An 18,162-nucleotide genomic window follows, 5' to 3' on the forward strand; every position below is an offset into this window, starting at 1 on the left:
TCCAAATTATTTGAGTGTGATGCAATAAGCGTGGAAATATTTTTTTTTAAAAAAATAATGAAATAGCTTACAAATAAAATTTTATCCAGCACTTCAGTGTTACTAGAGGAAGGAAGTCAGCTGATTTCAATGGTCAGACTTCCTCAAACTAATGCTTCTCATATGGCTGGATTTCATTTGCCATCATGATCATTTAGCTTGCTCTTGCAAGCTGGGAACTATAAGAACTGAAGTCCAGAACATTTGGAAGATAATGCTAACCCTAGCCCATCTTTGTAACCCACATAAAAAAAAAAAATGAAGCATGCTAAGAATTCTAAAGTTGTCAAGTATCAGGAACATAAAACAGAAATAGGAAATGAGACAAATTAAGATTGGATTTTATAGAGCTGCAATGTATCTAATTATTTCATTGCTCCTTGCTTATGAGATGGATGCAAAGTGTGGTCCCCTTCTCATTCAGAAACCAATTCACAAGAATCCTACACAGCCAAAAAAACCTGTATATTTGATTGCACATAACATAGACATGAACAATAGATGGCGCTGTTTCTAAAGGACATGAGAACTTAGCTAAAACTGTCTTGCTGAATCAGTGGGAAAAGATAGACTTCCTTGAGGAAGATCATAGCATAACCAAGACAATCCAACCCTTGTTTATTATAAGCACCAGTCAAGAAATATGACTATGAGTGAATATAGATCTCATCCAGTCACTGATATTTTTTTTCCCTGAATCTGTTTTATAGCATTCCATTTTTACTCTGCCTCTCCTTCCCTTCATGTTAACTATGAAAGATTGCAAAGCCATTAAAGTTAATGCAGTGCCATTAAAGAATGCCACAGAGATATCATAAATTCCTTCCTACCTAGGCAGGTAGGGTCCTCCTTCTGAGAATTTCTAGAAATTTTATATGCTTATTCTTTTCACTCTCACAGTCCTATTCTCATTTTTCACCAATGGGTGATTTCAAACTCTAGGACGGATCGCCAACCTTTTGGACCTCAGGGACCACCAAACTCATAATATTAAATCCCACGGACCACTAATATGAATTTTGACTGATGGTGGCTTGCTGACGTTGGTGGGCCAATCGGTCCCATATTCCAGAGCTGCAATAGCCACAGGACTGGCCCTTTGGTCATCCTGGAGCAGCTGCTTCTCCATCCGGGTACATCGGCCTGCCATTGGACTGGAGGAGCAGCTCCGGATGACCAAAGGGCCAGTCCTGCGACTACTGCAGCTCTGGAATATGGGACTGACTTTCCCACCAATGTTAGCAAGCCACCCCGAGGCGGATTTCCCTCCCCTGCTGTTGGTCTTTCCTTCCAGTTCGAGCTCGCGTAGCTCTATACTTAAGGTAAGACTTGTGCTCGGCCAAAGAGTGGGGCCAGCGGATGGGCGGGCCATGTGGGCGGCACATCCTTGTCTTTCCGCGCAGCTTGGATTAATTGCTTTGGAGGGAGTGCTTTAGGGGGGACATTTCTCTGCAGACCACCAAAATTTTCTCACGGACCACCAGTGGTCCCCAGCCCACTGGTGGGCGACCATTGCTCCAGGAGACTGAGGAATCATTGCTGTTTTCTCTAAACAGTTTGGGTTTTCAATTAAGCTGAATCCAGTCTATGGGTTGAAAAGGCAGGATTCTACAGCAAACTGAAAATAGCATTCACAATTCAGTTAATTTAAAATGGATAATGGAAGATCAGAAGGAAGAATGATGACATTGGTGAGTTAGCAAAATTCAGAAGCTTTGGGCATTAAGGGGCTGCCCCCCCCCCCCCAAAAGGAGAGGGTCAACCTATTCTCCAAAGCATCTGAAGGCAGGAAAAGAAGCAATGGACGGAAATTAATCAGAGAACGAAACAACCCAGAACTACGGAGAAAATTCCTGACAGAACAATTAATCAGTAGAACAACTTCCCTCCAGAATGTTTATTTTGGATTGGGACAATATAAGCACAGCTTCTCATTCAAAATATAGTTTTCAAAAGGGGACAAAATAAATGTATATTTACACATCTATCAGCTGAATCTCTGATCACTTTATTGCATTGTCAAACTAACCACATATGATTTAAGACAAGCAACAAACCCAAATGATTTCAGAGGGTAGAAGTTTGAACGTGACAAGATGGATGGATGGATGGATGGATGGAAGGAAGGAAGGAAGGAAGCAAGGAAGGAAGGAAGGAAGGAAGGAAGGAAGGAAGGAAGGAAGGAAGGAAGGAAGGAAGGAAGGAAGGAAGGAATAGGACTGCTGCAAAACAAGCCATTTGGTTCTAGCATCACATTTTAATAGAGGAATGTCCCTGAGGACCTCAATGGATGGTAGGAGTACCTCTTGAGGCAAGGAAAAGATTAGTCCACCAGACTAGCAAATGCTTTCTGATTGGTTACATTCACCCCGGCACCCATTTTATGAATTTGCAGATTTTCTAAAGCACTGCAAATGTCTTCATTAACCATCTACCCTCACCCTTCTACTTATGTTCGAAAGCCCAAATATTTAGATACTCCCGTGATGCAGTTTGATGCATTTTCACATAGGGGAATTGGTAATTGATGAGAAATGGTTGTTGTTTACTGAAATGAGCGGCTATGGAAATCAGATGGACAGACAGATAAAATACTTCTAGTGTTAAAGCATCCTGCAAAATTGCCCTCATTCCTGACTAATCATCAAACATTCTTTAACCTGCCCTAATGACCACACTAAAAGAGTAGTTCTACGTCTATGTGCTTAAAGAACAACCCCAGTGAGTTCAAAAGAGTCGTATTTTCAGGATATGTGCATACAAGAATGTAGGCCGAGTCAACTGCATTTTCAAACAAAGTATGGTATTCTTTCACTTTGCTGTTTTAGTTATTTACAGCTTAACACCAGAAGCTTCAAATAGTTAAGCAATAAAAGTAAAATAAAGGATTTCAATCTGCCTCTCCATCCTTTACCATTCATTCTCTTTCTCTTTCTCTTCCTCTTCCCGCCCTCTCTTTCTCTCTCCCCCATCTGCTCAGGAGGTTAAGTGCAGTCAAAAAATTCAGAGAATAAGAAGAGAAACAGAATGCAAACACAAAATAAATACCCTCCGAAAACATGCAGACTCAACAGGGAAAAAAAGATTGCAGCGAATACCACCTTTCCTTCCTTCTCTCCCACTTACGTTATTACTGGATCCCTAAACATTTTTCCAACGCTTGACATTTCTACCCGTGAGTGTGTTTCAAACACAAGCACTTTGTTTAACCAGGCATGCCCCAGTGTACACTAACTCTTCCTTATAAATATTGCATCGAGATAAAAGACAATGTTAAACAGCTTAAATTCTCTGTATCTATGGCTGGACAGCTTTGCTATGAAATGGATTTCCTCCCATTAAAATGGACACAGGATTTGGGGAAGCCCAAGTCTATGAAAGGGATAAGAGATCCAGCAGGAAGGGAGAGTTTCCCACCCCCCTTTTCAAGTTTCAGTGCCTTTAAAAAAAAAATGTTTAAAATAGTTGCAAAGGGCTGATGTAAATTTCCTTCAATTCTTTTGCCACTACTAATATGGCAAGGCCAAGAGAGAATAGCTGCAGACATTATACGGTGACAGGGAATGTACCGGATTACCAACCTCCAGATGAAGCATCAACTTTGTCAGATAACAGATAATCAGAGTTGGAAGGGACCTTGTAGGTCATCTAGTCCAACCCCCCCCTCGCCGCCCAAGTGGGAGACCCTACACCATTTCTGACGTTGTCTGCTTGTAGGATGTTCAACGGGAAGAAACTCAACCAAGATTCCTTTCTTTGGTGTCCTGGATGCTCTCTGAGCTTGGCAGTTTTCTTGCAGAGGTTTCACTACCAAACTAGGTACCATCATCTGTGCTAGAAACCATGGTACTCTCTGAGCTGGGTGGTTTTCTTGTGGACATTTCATTAACAAAGTAGTAAGCTATCATTGATGATGTTACCTAGTTTGGGAATGAAACATCTGCAAGAAAACTACCAAGCTCAGAAAGCCACCAAGGACCCCATGGAATCCTGAGCTACAAATCTCACTATTCTTCATAGGGAAAATCAGGATCGTATCATCTCAGTATTTAATGATGGATGACTTTCTTTTTCTCTGTGCATATTAAAGCCAGCTAGTTGTAATTTGGGAACATTCTATGTCAAGATGACCTAAAATTTGCTCCAGCCAATTAATGATTCAGGAAACAAATTCATCACAAGAAAAAGGGGAAAAAAGCTAAGCTTCTATCTTTTGGCACATGCTTAACAGACCTCCTAAACCATTTTCTGGGAGATTTATACAATGGCTTGTTACCTCTTGCCAATAAACTGTCCATTACCGTAATAAAAGGAACTTCCAACCAACAGTTAAGGGGATTTTGATCTTGGCACTAAGAGAAGGGTACTCAAAATTCAGGCTGCAGAACTGAAGGAAATGAATTTGAAGGATGCACCTGCTGTTTAGAATTAGCTAACTATTATTATGGAGAACTCTTTGCTTTGGCACTAACCCTCAATCTGGTCCAGTGCATCTTTAAATTTCTATTCTTGCTTAAGATCTACTTCATGTGGAAGACCACCATTTATTTCTTAATTTATTAAAGATGAGGAATCAAATAAAACACAAATTGTCCTTGACTTTGATGATAAATAGGACCAGAATTTCCACTGCTAAGCAAGGCAGTTAAAGTGAGTCCTGCTTGATTTCATAACCTTTTTTTAATCATGATTATTAAGCAAATCACAGTTGTTTTTGCTGTGATTTGTTGTTAAGTGAATCATGCAATCATTAAGTGAATCCGGCTTCCCCTCACTGATTTTGCTTGTCAAAAGCCAGCTGGGAAGGTCACAAAGGTTGAGGACCTTGTCCCTACCATCATAAATACATGCCAGTTGCCATGTCACTTTCTCCAGTGTCACTATAACTCCAAGCAATCGCAAAATAGATGGTTGTTAAGTCCAGGTCTACCTGTAACTACCTGTACCTACTTGGGGGAGAAAAAGAGCACCTGCAGGCATGAAATGCATTTATCTCAATGAAATGCAACATCCTCGTGCTAAAAATTAAGGAAGGTTTTTTAAAAAAGCTTTCAAGAAACTAATTGGGGATATGCAAAATGTTTGGGTTTTTTTTTTAAGTTTGGAAAATTCTGACTGTTCCAAGCTAAGAACCTAGAAACCAACTCAAATTGCAGCATTTCAAATCTTCACAAAAGCATAACTGGCTTTTTTAAAATTCCTGGCTGGCCTATGCGTTGTGCCTTTTTCAAGGCATTCTCTGCCACTTAGCCAGCAAAAGAGTAAACGCTGGATTCATCCCTGCTGCTTCTGGCTGGGGACAAGCAAAACGAGATGGGGGAAAGTGGCAGTTATAAAACCACACGTTCGGACTACGAGGCACCATTTTGGATTCTACTGCTGTGAAGGACAGACCCAGACATGACATCAGCGATACACGCCTGCTGGGTGCATCACATAAAATCACTAATCAGACTCTTTTTCAGGTTCCATTCCATAAAAAAAAATGCAAAAATCCAAGCTGCTTTGTCGGTTGAGCGTCACAGAGTATACACTCTTCGCATCTCCTCCTGGTTATGATAAATGCAGGGTTGGGATCCTACCGGTTTGGTCCGGTATGATAGAACCGGTAGCTCCGAAGGGAAGCTGACAACGAACTGGTTCACTGGGACGAGGTTTTGGTTTGCTGCTTGGCCTGCCCACCCAGGCTCTAGGCTGTCCTTTAGTGGCTGAGTTTTCCTCTTCAGCTGCTTTGCGCGGCACATCTGAGTGCCACTCGTCAGCTGGAGAAGGTAAATGCTTGCTGGAGCCAGTAGGGCGCATGTGCGTGCAGTGTGCATTTGATATGTGTGCGGCATGCATTTGACACACATGCGCACGGTCCCCAATCCGGTTGTTATGCCGGTCGGATCCCACCCCTGGATAAATGAAATAAAAACTAGGTTGCCTCACTTTATTGAGGCCTCCTGTCTAAATGATGGTCACTTGCAGCATGCTTCTTCGTTAGGAAGTGGAAAAACCAGTTCACAACAAAAAGGGGCTATTTCTTCATGGACTGCGTTGTATGAACCGATGCTGTGCAGGCAGTCCTCAATTTACAACCATTCATTTGGTGGCCGTTCAGAGTGTTGCGGTGGCCTAAAGGCGAAGCTCTCGCCTCACAATCAGGAGGCTGTGAGTTCAATCCTAGGTAGAGGCATATATTTCTCTCTCTGGGCACAGTGAGAATTCATCTGCTGAATAAAACTCAGCACTGGCGACAGGAAGGGCATCCGGCCAGTAAATACTCTGCTCCATTCAGTTGCCCAGACTACACTCCACAAGGGATTATGGAGTCATTAAAAGGAGATGATGGTTTAGTGACCGTTCAAACAGCACATTTGGTGCTCACATTTGCAACCATCGCAGCATTCCCCACAGTCATATGATCAAAATTCAGGCATTTGGCAACTGGCATGTATCTATGACAGTTGGAGTATCCTGGATGACATGTGATCGCTATTTGCGACCTTCTGATAAGCCAGATCAATGGGGGAAGCTGGATTTGCTAAACAACCACATGATTTATTTAACAACTGTAGTGATTCACTTACCAACCAGGGCAAAAAAGATCATAAAATCAGGTGTGACTCACTGCCTTGCTTAGCAATGTTAATTCTGGTTGTAAGGCGAGGTAGCAATAGCAATAGCACTTAAGACTTATATATCGCTTTACAGTACTTTACAGTCCTCAAGTGGTTTATAGAGTCAGCCTGTTGCCCCAACAATCTGGCTCCTCATTTTACTGACCTCGGAAGGATGGAAGGCTGAGTCAACCTTGAGCCTGGTGAAATTTGAATTGCTAAATTGCAGGCAACCGGCAGTCAGCAGAAGTAGCCTGCAGTACTGCGCTCTAACCACTGAGCCAACGTGACTCATATCCTACCTGTACTAGGACCTAAAGGTTTCGTTGTAATAATACTGTTCATTATTTATACCTACCCAAAGTGTGTATATAGGAGCTCATTCAAAACTAGTGAAAGGATCCACCAAAGTACATCACGCAACATGATCAAAGTGTCCCTGCAACAATCTTTCCCATTCTTTGAGACAGCCTGGATTACAGGTGATGGTTCTGCAGGCTGGGAATGAAAAGAGCAAGCTACTGGATTGGTTGGCTTAGATTTTGCCTTGGCATAATTTTTATACATCATCCGGCAGCACACTTTGCCTACAAGAATCTGAAGGCTTTCTCTAGCGAGAGGAAGGTGCACCATGCTCAACCCATTTCAACGGGAATTTTCTCCATGCTTCAGGAACTAAATACTGTATGTAAGGGGTGTCAAACTCGACTTCATTGAGGACTGCATCAGGGTTGTATTTGACCTTGGAGAGCTTGGATGGGCATGGCTAGTGTGGGCATGGCCAACTCGGTGTCGCCTCATATTGTGGAGTCCCAAGCGCTCTGCCAACAAGCTCCCCAGCTCCGTTTTTGGTTGTGATGGCCTCCTGCAACCCTCTCTGCCAGCGAAAACAGAGCTCGGGAGGGCTCCATTTTCGCTGGCAGAGGGGCTGCAGGCCGGTCCTTCACTGTTTCCAGGGCAGCCCTGTGGGCCAGATCTAAGCACCCCATGGGCTGGATCCAGCCCTCGGGCCTTGAGTTTGTTGTATGTTATGTGGCAGTAGAGAAAGAATTTCTACTACAGCGTTTCAGTGTCATAGCCGAGTTGTGTACTCTTGTGCACTCTTCCAGCCTGCAAGTCCAAGCGATTGATAAATTGTTCCCCTAAAGGAGGCTCTTAGGAGAAGAGGAGAAAGAAGTAATGAACAGGCTCTTGAGATATATATATTTTTTAAGGACATGTGCACTAAATCAGGATTTGGATGGATTCCTGAAGTAATTAAGTACAATCATTCCTCTACCAACCTCAGCATCAAAAAGAAACGTTAGCTGTTTACATGGTCTGGTGTCATCAGGACTAATTTAAGCCCAGACAATAGCAGGTTATTAAAGGGATCACAGAGGCCTCTGATGTTCAGTGAAGGCATCTCAAAAGCAAGGGTTACGTCAAAAGAAAACAACAGAATAATAGAATCAGAAAGGACCTTGGAAGTCTTCAAATCCAATCCCCTGAACCAGCAGAAGACCCTATCCCATTCTAGACAAATGGGTGTCCAATCTCTTCTTAAAAACCTCCAGCGTCAGAGCATTTACGACTCCTGAAGGCAAGCCATTCCACGGGCGGATTGTTCTCACTGTTAGGAAATTTCTCCTTAGTTCTAGCTTGCTTCTCTTCTTGATTAGTTTCCATCCGTTGCTTCTTGTCCTGCCTTCTGGTGCTTTGGAAAACAGTGTGACTGTGTCGTCTATGTGGCAGCCCCTCAAATATTGGAACACTGCTATCACGTCATCCCTGGTCCTGGTCTTGCCCGTGCATTGACCCACATTGATAAAAAAGAAGCATCTTTGTTTACGGAAGGAAGAATTTCCTTCAGAAACACCTCTAGCCCTAAGACGTGCCACATAATTGACTCTCAAGACTTTACGGTCCTAGTGTTTACATTCCAACATGGTTGAAAAAGAGTGACACTACCTTACAGGTGCTGCCAATAAATTGTATCACCTGCTCCCTAATTGAGGGACCTCATTCTAAAGCAATATTAATGGTTTTGTCCATCATGGTACACAGGGACTGTAATTCCTATGCTATTGAAGCAATTGTAATACATCTAGAGTGCCCCAGGGAAGGTTGCATTGCTCCTGAAGCAAATTCACTGAATTTATTCCATGCCTTATTAATTTAAATGCACAACCCCCAAGTGAGAGCAGAAAGTTCATTGCTGACCCATCAATTTCTTTTGGATTAGGTTCGTACCTATGAGAGTCACTTGCTGCCTCTACAGAAGCCTGCATCTTTCTAACAAAAATAACCAAGATCAAGACTTGAGGCATTCAATTTCAGAGATAAAAGGGAAGCTTGGAGAACAACTGCTTTAGTGGAGAAACTGCAATAGAGAAGGCAACCACAGGATGAATAACTTACAAAGTTCTCCCAAGCCCTATTTTGGTGGCCTCCATAGATCAAAATCAGCAGCAAACTGATGGTTTTCCGCCAAAAAATTTTCTCTACTTGTTTCAATTAAGGTAAAGGTAAAGGTTCCCCTCGCACATACATGCTAGTCATTTCTGGTTCTAGGGGGCGGTGCTCATCTCCGTTACAAAGCCAAAGAACCAGCACTATCCAAGACGTCTCTGTGGTCATGTAGCCGGCATGACTAAACGCCGAAGGCGCACAGAACACTGTTACCTTCCTACCAAAGGTGGTACCTATTTTTCTACTTGCATTTTTACATGCTTTCAAATTGCTAGGTTGGCAGAAGCTGAGACAAGTCACAGGAGCTCACTCCATTATGCAGCGCTAGGGATTCGAACCACTGTCCTTTCTGATCGACAAGCTCAGCGTCTTAGCCACTGAGCCCTTTTTGTTTCAATTAGTCCTTTCTGATCGACAAGCTCAGCATCTTAGCCACTGAGCCCTTTTTGTTTCAATTAGTTAAGCCCAAAATATGTACTAAACTTGTGTAAACTCAAGACCTATAAATCTTCCAAAATGCAGGGAGGAGGCATCTCAAAGAGATTTCTTCTGCAACCTGCTTCTCTTCTTCTATTGGTCCTCTTCACAAAATAGAAGAATGATGGCAGTTTAAACCAGCAGGTCCTGTCCAATCTCTAGACCAGGTTTCCAAACTTTGCAATTTTTAAGACTTGGGGACTTCAACTCCTAGAATTCTTGGAGCTGAAGTCCACAAGTCTTAAAGTTGCTAAATTTGAGGACCCCTACTCTAGACAACCATCTAAGTGGTTGTCAACTTAAAAGAAAAATAAAAAACAGACCAACCAGAGTTCTATGTAAGAACTGTTAACATTACAGCTTATGTAACAAAATAGTTCTACTAGCCGTAAGTCCTTGACGTCTGACCGTAATTGATCCCCAAATTTATATTGCTAAGTGAGAAACTGGTTCAGTGAGATCTGCCCCATTTTACAACTTTTCTTGCCACGTTTGTTAAGAGAATCACTGCGGTTATTAAATGAGTAACACCGTTGTTAAGTCAATCTGGCTTCCCAATCGACTCTGCTTGTCAGAAGGTCACAAAAGGGGATTACATGACCCCCAGGGCACTGCAACCGTCATAAATGTGAGTCACTTCTCAACCATCTGGATGTAAATCATGTGACCATGAGGCTGCTTAAATGATCATAAATCATTTTTTTCAGTGCCATTGTAACTTTGAATGGTCACTAAATGAACTGTTGTAAGTCAAGGGTTACCCCGTACTGTAAAATGCTAAAAAGGTTTGACCTATTCTTGCAGGACACCTTTAAAGACCAAACTAGGGAGCCTACCAGATATTCCTAACAACATCCTTAAGCTCACGACTCTTATTATTGTGGCCAAAAACTGAGCAGGTGGATATGCCACCCTCTGAATCACCATATCTCTGCAATGCAACAATTCAATTAGACACTTCTAATATGCTTCCATTTGTCACTGCCACGGGGATCTCGGGTGGCCTTGCAAAACTTAACAAGGTCAGTTTCTGACAGTTGGATTAGGAGACTTCTTCTGGGAAGAGCCGAGTGATAACAAGCAGCTCCATAAGTGATTCAACAAGGCCAAATCTGGCTGAGCTCAGTTCCGCCGTTGGACTTGAAGAAAATTTAACTTCGCCGTGTCTTTCAAACAATCAAGCAAAGCAATCTGAATTCTAATAAAGCAGAACACAGGTAGTCCTTGACCACAATGGAACCCACATTTTCTGTTGTTAAGTTGAGGCAGTTGTTAAGTGAATTTTGCCCCATTTTACAACCTTTCTTGCCACAGTCGTTAAATCACTGCAGCTGCTAAGTGAGGAACGTGGCTGTTAAGTGAATCTGGCTTCCCTTCTGACTTGGCTTGGCTTGGCTCCAAAGGTGACCATAGGACACTGCAACCATCATAAATGTGAGTTAGTTACCAACAGTCTGAATTTTGATCATGTGACCATGGGGATGCTGCAGCGGTCATAAGTGTGGGAAAAAACAGCCATGAGTCACTTTTTTTAGTGCGTTGTAACTTTGAATGGTCACTAAATAACTGTTGTAAGACAAAGACTACATGTATTTATAACTCGGGGTTGAAATGAGGAGATCATGGTACTCTCTGAGTTTGGCTATTTCCCAGCAGAGGTTTCACTACCAAACTAGATAACATCATCAGTGCTAGATGTTACCTAATTTGGGTAATGAAATGTCTGCAACAAAACAGCCAAGCTCAGAGAGTACCAAAGATCCTCAATCTGAATTCTCTTTCTGAATTCTCCACCCTCAAAAGCCAACCAACTCAACACTCCTAATTCAAGTCAAATCAAATCCTAGAATTTATATAACAGGACCCATGACTGAACTTTGGCTCAACTCCAAATCTTATACAAGGAAGCTCCACCCTTGTCAGCTAAAGTTCACCCCAAAATGAGAAGTTCAGTTCCCTTCCTGTACAAAAATACTAAACAGCTGCTTCCCAACAAAGTCCACAAAAATCCAGCCAGGGGAAAAAAAAAGCATATATAAAGCTCCAGATACTTCCTTTTCTAGAGGCTTCTGCTAGGGGGCTTAAGGGTGGGCAAGAAGCAAACTCAAGATATATCTGATGAACTCCGCCTTAAAAAGGCATCAGACAGAAGCTACTTGGAACTAGACTGAGTGATTGAAAAAAAAATGGTTCTAGCCATTAATTTTCTATTGCATTTATGAAATATTCTTATAACTGAATTTGAGTATTAGTGCATCTTTTTAAACACCATCTACAACTCCTGTTTATGGACAACAAAATTTCTCTTGCTTCATCCTGAGCCCTTTCTATATTCCCCAAAACTTTCCAAATATGAATAAACATTAGAATCTTCCATGTTTCAAAGCACTGTTTTGTCATCCAGCAACTGGTCAATTCACAATAAGAATGAAAATTACCTTAAATAATCCCTTCCAGAGAAAAATACATTCCTGCCTACTATCACAACATATTAAAATTATTTTTAACACTCCTTAGCACTGAGAGCAGCTTTTTAATGGCCTGTCAGCCACTTGATGGAATTGTTAAACTTAATATAACTACTCATTCTTTTTTTTCCCTATAATAACAAAAGGGAAAGAAAAAGGAACACAAAACCATGATAGAGAAACCATGGCAGTATCTTGGAAGCATCTACCAGGAAAAGAGTAAGCCAGATAATAGTTTTAAACACAGGGTTCCTTTCTTTTAGTCTCCTTGGTGCAGAAAGTTCACAATATGAATACACATTAGGGAGTTCATCTACATAATTATCTTCTGTTTAATAATAACCAACAAATTCACAAGTCAACACATTTTTCCTAGGCTACATCTATACTATACTGTATTTAGCTCTCGAACTCTCCATTCACAATATAAAACACTACCCTTGAGAGCTGGCTTAGTCTAATGGTTAGGACATCACGCTAGAAAGCAAGAGGTTGTGAGTTCAAGTTCCACCTTTGCCATGAAAGCCAGCTGGGTGACTTTGGGCCAATAATTGTCTTTTACGCCAACCCACCTTACATGGTTGATGTTGTGGGAAAATAGGAGGAAGATGGTATGTTGGGTATGTTCGTTGGTCTTGAATTATTTGTAAAAATAATAAAGGCGGGATACATACATACATACATACATACATACATACATACATATAAAAATTTAAAACAATCTAAGCAGGTTAAATCTCTGGAAACCTGGAACTAAAGTCTCAACAATCCTGGACAGGCCTGATTGGGAAAAGTTAGTGTATTTCAACTTGATTTCACCTTATGCATATTTCCAGGTATTTCCTTCACCCAAAAATCCAATGTTACCATTGCAGTGACATAGTTCTTCACGGACCAACCCTCCCTTCTTACTCTGCTTTTGATCCTACATTTTGCTCCTAGAAAATCCTCAAGCTCCTTCTTGTATTCCATCCCTTTTCCCTCAGGTTTTAAAGTATATCTTTTTTCTATTTTCCAAAGCACCAGAAGGCAGGACAAGAAACAATGAATGGAAATTAATCAAGGAGAGAGACAAACTAGAACTAAGGAGAAATTTCCTGACAGTGAGAACAATAAACCAGTGAAACAATTTGCCTCCAGAAAATGTGGGTGGCTCCATCACTGCAGGTTTTTAAGAAGAGATTGGACAACTATTGGTCTGAAATGGTATAAGGTTTCCTGCTTGGGCAGAGGGGGTTGGGTTAGAAGATCTCCAAGGTCCCTTCTAACTCTATTATTCTGTTAAATTCAGATACTTCAGATCAAAGTAAGACAACTTACACCACTGCTTTGCTTGCATTCCTAACCCATTTTATATCTTGGAAGTCCTCTGAATACAATTCTTGAAAATCAGTAGAACGTTTCTGGCAATTTTCAGGCAGAAAATACAAGAAAAACTAGTGTTTAGTCTTAAAATAGATTAAACAGATGTAGACGCAAAGAACCCTCTCGCCCACTAGGGAAAAAAAAAGGTAAATGCTCTAAAGCTTGTTTCTCAAGCATCTCCACCCAGCAAAAAAAAATGGTCCACAATTTTGGTCCCAACCACTAAAAATATCCTAGCGTGACTTCAGTACGTACTGAATACATATAATATAGTATTTTAAAAAACAAACAAACACACAGCTCTGTTTTTCATCTGCAAATCATCAAGGCAAGATAATAAGCATGGAATCTGCTTCCCATACAAGAAGCTGCTAATTTGCTAAGTGGAGGCTTTTAAGAAGAGACTTGTCCAAAATGGTATAGGGTCTCCTGCTTGAGCAGGGGAGTTGGACTAGAAGACCTCCAGGGTACCTTCCAATTCTGTTCTTTTCTTCTTCATAGTTAATCTCTGTTTGGCAATAGTTCATGAATCATCTAAGGTCACAGAGCACAACTCTTTCCCAGTTTATCTGTTTGGGAAATAGAACCAAATCAAGAAGGAATATGAACGCTCCAGCTTCATCAAGCTAGGTCCTCCATTATGAAAAATTGCATTGTTATGTAAACGGAGAAGCCTCTTTAACAGCCCATTAGAATCCACTGGTGACAACGTAAGTAATAAATAATAGGAGGAAAAAAGTCCTTGTAGGGTGGTTATGCTCACATTAGTGCTGATGGGTTTACACACACAATTTTAAACAGGAAAGATGCATAGGCTCTCAAGGGAAATTAAACTAGAGAACAATCCATACAGGAAAATTCGAGTAAGACACCTTCACTTAAAAATAAGGGGCTCTGGACAGCTTCAATCAATCAATAAGTGAAATGACTCAGAGTTTTAATCTGAGATTAAAGCCCCTTCCTTACGACTAACGTTATCTCATCGTGTTAGATTTACGTCCTGTTTTTCCTTCAGGAGCTCAAATCAGCTTACAAGGGATCACTTTCTCAGCAAATCATTATTTAAAAGTAAGAATGCATATCAAACATGATTTAGTTCAGCAATTCAAAACTATTTCAAAAAAATAACCCAGTTTCATCTGGAAAGGATCAGAAGTTATCCAGCTCAAGTCAGACATCAAATCAAAAGAGATTTTGGAAGCTGACCATGCACGCTCCCAACTTACTAGTGTGGTAAAATAGTGTTAATTTTTGCAAGCATAGTTGACCTTTTTTTTTTTAAAGAGAATGAAGCCTTTTCAATTTCGCTGTAATAGATGCAGGAATTTTGGAGCTGCTCTCCTTTAAATTCTGGATAAATTGATTTTAAAGCCAATGTCTGTTCTTTGGATCTGGTTTAAATGATATTTGTAGCAAAAGGTAAAATAATAATCCTTTCTCCAAAGCCCTGCAAACAGAAAATGCAAGATGAATATCTCCCTGTGGTTAGAAATGTTGTTAATCTCTCTCATTCCATTCTTTCTACGGCATTCTACAGAAAAACTAAAAGTAACAAATTGTGAGGATCTGCCTCTCCATAGTAGGGGACAACGCTCATCTCCATTACAAAGCCGAAGAGCCAGCACTGTCCAAAGATGTCCCCGTGGTCATGTGGCCGGCATGACTAAACCCGGAAGGCACATGGAACGCTGTTATCTTCCCACCAGAGTGGTCCCTATTTTTCTACTTGCATTTTTACATGCTTTCGAATTGCTAGGTTGACAGAAGCTGGGACAAGTAACAGGGGCACACTCCGTTACGCAGCACCAGGGATTTGAACTGCCAAACTGCCGACCTTTCTTTAAAAAAAAAAATTAATTGGTTTTTAAAACAAACATAAACAAACAAAACATCAAAACATCAAATCATCTTCCATATACAGTGTGCTGGTTGGGTTACAAATTGTTTTGTGCTTCCATTTCATAGTCTTCAATTATAATTACATTGTATATAATCTCATATTTTCAATCAATATATTAAATACATTAATATCATTATTAATCAGTCATTTGATTATACTTTTATTCATTCATCTTTTCCAAAATGATCATATTTTACTTTATGATCATATTCTACTTTACATTTACTCCAAAATGATCATATTTTACTTAATTTGTTTTATGACAATTCGTATTATCATCCCAGATCTATCCTAGAATCATTTTGTAGATATAATAAGAAAAGAGTACATCTTTATATATTTATTATTTTCTAAAAGTCTACATATTTCATTACTATATTTTATTGTCTAACTATTGATAGAATAGATCCCAAATTTTATAAAATTGTTTATCATCTTGTTCTCTAATTTCAAATGTCAATCTACTCATTTCAGCACATTCCAATATTTTCTTAATGAAACTGCCGACCTTTCTGATCGACAAGCTCAGTGTCTTAGCCACTGAGCATATATATAATAATCCCACAACTGGCCCAGAGCAATTAGACAATTGACAGACAAAAGAGTTCAACTGTGAAATAATGGCTCCGTTTTCTTTTTCATGGCCATATAGGCCCGTGAATTTCCAAGTAACAACAAAACAAGAGGTAATATTCTGGTCATAATACAAATTAAAAAGGGGAGGAGTTTATGCTAGTATGTTTTAATCATTCTTCCAAGATCATGATTAGGAGCAGACATCTATAGTTGTTCTTCACCTGAAAAGGTGAGTCTCCAATGAAACTGAATGAGTTAAGTGTTTGGAGAACGTCTTCTTGAAAGCAGTAAATGATATGGAGACCTAACAGGCGACCTGCTCTGAGGGAAAATAATTTAGTTGCCTCTTATTGCAATGTCCAGATTATTAAGGCAGCAAGCGTTGCTAGGACATGCAGAAGATGACTGAAAAAACACAATGGCAGAACAATGATTTAGATTCTATCACAAAGTTTCCTTTCTGGATGGCATTCTGGTTTACTTCTCAAAGCTAAATAACCATGCCTTCAAAAAAAGAAGTGTTTAGGGGAATTAAAAAAGCACTGAGCAGCGAGCGAGAGCATAGCCTAAAAACGCCCAAAGTGCAAAGTTTAATTCTCCATTCCACCAAAGAGAACTCGTGGTTTTCAGAATCTTCTGGGTCGAGTAGGTCAGCCAATCCTGCAAAATAAGCCTGGTATAATCTCTTGTCATTCCTGAACAAAACAGCTATGAATTATGGGAGACACAAACACCTGAAATATGCTAAATCCATTAATTAAAGCTAAGGCAGCCTTGGGAACTAAAAAGTCAACTGTTGACTTCCTTTCCGCGGATCTTCCTAAGAAGCTGTTTTGTTTACATAGTTAAATGACTTTCAGTCCAGTGCAAAGTTTCCCAGTGGAATCTGAAGCAACCAGACAGCATTTAAACAGCTGTTGGCAGTAGCCCATGATCATATGACTGTGTTTCATTTTTGCCAAAACCTGGCATTTACTTCCTGTTTTCAACAAAATCATGCCATAGTGAACCATTGGCTTTCTTGACAAGCACGGATTTGCTGAACAGCTGTGGATTCACATGACCGATCTGCTTTTAAGACTGTTACAAGCTATGAATGTGTTGGGCAGACTCCATTACAGTCGTAACTTGAGGACTACCTGGTACAGAGCTATATAGCAGATTTCTTGAACTCTGTTGTCGTGATTTGAAAACTCTTTGTTTATGGATCTATCTGTTCTCTGAAACCCAGTCAAAACAAAAATAAATAACATCTGTACTTTATTAGAAGGTATCTTGGTTTCCTATTCAGGAGATTTATTCAGCCTTGTGTGATCTAGTGTTAGAAATGTCCTGGGGAATCCTTTTGTCCCCTGATGAAAAAAAATGGTGGACAAAACCCCTCACCCTTCTACAATTAGAAGAGGCCAATGACTGTTTGCATTTACTAAGCTCTGGCGGTATGCAGTTGTGCAGCCTATTAAATCCACGGGCACACACGAACAGAGCAAGCAATTAGGGGAAGGGGAAAGAAGGGGAAGCTGCCCCCAATACAAATCGTGGGCTCAGCAAATATTCCATCTCAATAAATCTTAACAGGGTTTCCAGTCAATGACTCCTGAAGGCATCCAACTGACATGATCGCCCCGACAGCTGTGACAAATTAGGTTCAGCCTGCTGAGAGCCATCCGGCCCGTGTTCATTTAGCTACAATTACTGGGACATCATCACTTCCCCCCCACACCTCCTGCCCCTTTGCAGAAAATGCTCCCACCCAGCAAAGCTAGAAGCCATTCTGCGTGTATCGACAAATTTCAATTACTCCCCACTATTACCATGTCAAAAAGAACACGTGGGGAGGGGACACAGAGACATTCTAGTAATGTCTCCCCGCAAGGGTTTGGAAAATCCTGCTTATTCTACTTACACAGTAGTGAAGAAAAACACTTTGATTTAGCCATACCTTTCTTGGGACATGGAATCAACTCCAAGGTACGGTTAAGGTTCCCCTCACACACATGTGCTAGTCGTTTCCGGCTCTAGGGGCAATGCTCATCTCCATTGTAAAGCCAAAGAGCCAGCGCTGTCCGAAGACGTCTCCGTGGTCATGTGACCGGCATGACTAAATGCCGAAGGCGCATGAAACGCTATTACCTTCCCACCAAAGTGGTCCCTGTTTTTCTACTTGCATTTTTACATGCTTTCAAACTGCTAGGTTGGCAGAAGCTGGGACAAGGAACGGGACTCCCTCCGTTACGCGGCGCTAGGGATTCGAACCGACTGCCAACCTTTGTGATCGACAAGC

The 18,162-nt window shown here is 40.9% G+C and overlaps 1 protein-coding gene across 23 annotated transcripts in view; it reads right to left on the reverse strand.

Moving 5' to 3' along the window:
* MTSS1 (MTSS I-BAR domain containing 1) overlaps positions 1 to 18,162 on the reverse strand; it is a 155,122-nt gene that overhangs the window by 50,803 nt on the left and 86,157 nt on the right. The window lies entirely within an intron of this gene.

Source organism: Pseudonaja textilis, chromosome 3 (genome assembly GCF_049901715.1).
Source record: "Pseudonaja textilis isolate UNSWEBS1 chromosome 3, rPseTex1.2, whole genome shotgun sequence".
NCBI classification, from domain to species: domain Eukaryota; kingdom Metazoa; phylum Chordata; class Lepidosauria; order Squamata; family Elapidae; genus Pseudonaja; species Pseudonaja textilis.